Genomic DNA, 1,350 nt, shown 5'->3' with positions numbered 1-1,350 from the left:
TCATGTCTTTACTTATTTTAAGTTACCTAATTGATTTTGAAAGCAGTTTCTTGTTTCACCTCTTTTATTTTTTCAACGTTTTTTCTTTTACTTTCTTTCAATTTTTATTTCTCATAACTCCACCTAAACCTTCCCAAACCGCATCTCCTCTGGTCAAGTGAAAATAATAAGTAAAATGTATGTTTATACTGGCTGAATTGGACACACTACCACATTTTGGTTTATAAACAAATATATGTTGCTGCGTTTGTGCCTCGCGCCCTCTTGTTACTTAAAAAAAAAAAGGCAGCATCAAAAGGAAAAGTCTTCAGGCTTGATGTAAAAGAACAGAGTTTCAGCGGATCTGCAGATTTTTATTTTTAAAGGGCAGTTATTTCATGGATCCAAGATACTATCTAAGATACTATATTAATAAAGTTCCCTTGGCCTTTGGAATTAAAATAGCCCCACATCATCACATACCCTTCGCCATACCTAGTGAATGGCATGGGGTACTTTCCATAAAATCATCTCTCAATGCAAATCAAACCAGCTATTAGGGTAACCGACATAAAACCACTTTTGTGAGATACTGTAAGTCCTTTAACCCTTGATATATGATTAAGGGGATAGTAGGCTGACTTGGTAATTGCTTTAATGTGGTTGTTGAAATTCAGGTCCGAGTCCATGACTACACCAAGATTTCTGGCATTGTCTGTTGTTTTTAACATTGCTGATCGAAGCTAAGTGCTGACTTTTAATTGTTCCTCTTTCACTCAAAAAAACTACCTCAGTTATGTCTTTATTTAATTTAAGAAAGTTTAGTCATATCCAATCGTTGAATTATTCAATGCACTTACTAAGTGTTTGTATTGGACCATAATCCCCTGGTGATATGGTTATGTAAATTAGTGTGTCGTCTGCATAACTATGGTAATTTATTTTGTTGTTTTCCATAATTCTGAGCCAGTGGAAGCATGTGGGTAGTACACAGAAGAGGCCCCAAAATGGAGCCCCCATTTTGGTTTGAAAACTACGGGTTTGTGTTTTAGTCTGGACGGACACAAACAGAGACCTTTGGAAACGATGAAGTCAGTCAGTTTTATCAGTTAGGTAGCTTATATACCTTTCAGTAAAAGTTCTGCATTGTTGCTGGCCCAAGCAAATAAATCCCATGTCCTACTTTTTGCCATTGTTGTTCTTTTTCAAAAGTTTATTCTGTATTTTCAACTTATACATGAATGATTTTCAACCACAGAGTAACATCTGACAATCTGCTTCCTGTTAACACCGGCACCGATATGCCCAGTCTATGTGAATGGTCATGTGATACATATTGTCAGACGTGTTAATATGGACGGTGATGAAAAA

Source organism: Perca flavescens, chromosome 2, assembly GCF_004354835.1.
Source record: "Perca flavescens isolate YP-PL-M2 chromosome 2, PFLA_1.0, whole genome shotgun sequence".
In the NCBI taxonomy this organism is placed as follows: Eukaryota; Metazoa; Chordata; class Actinopteri; order Perciformes; family Percidae; genus Perca; species Perca flavescens.
The sequence above is the reverse complement of the archived record's forward strand: the minus strand, read 5'-3'. Positions refer to the sequence as shown.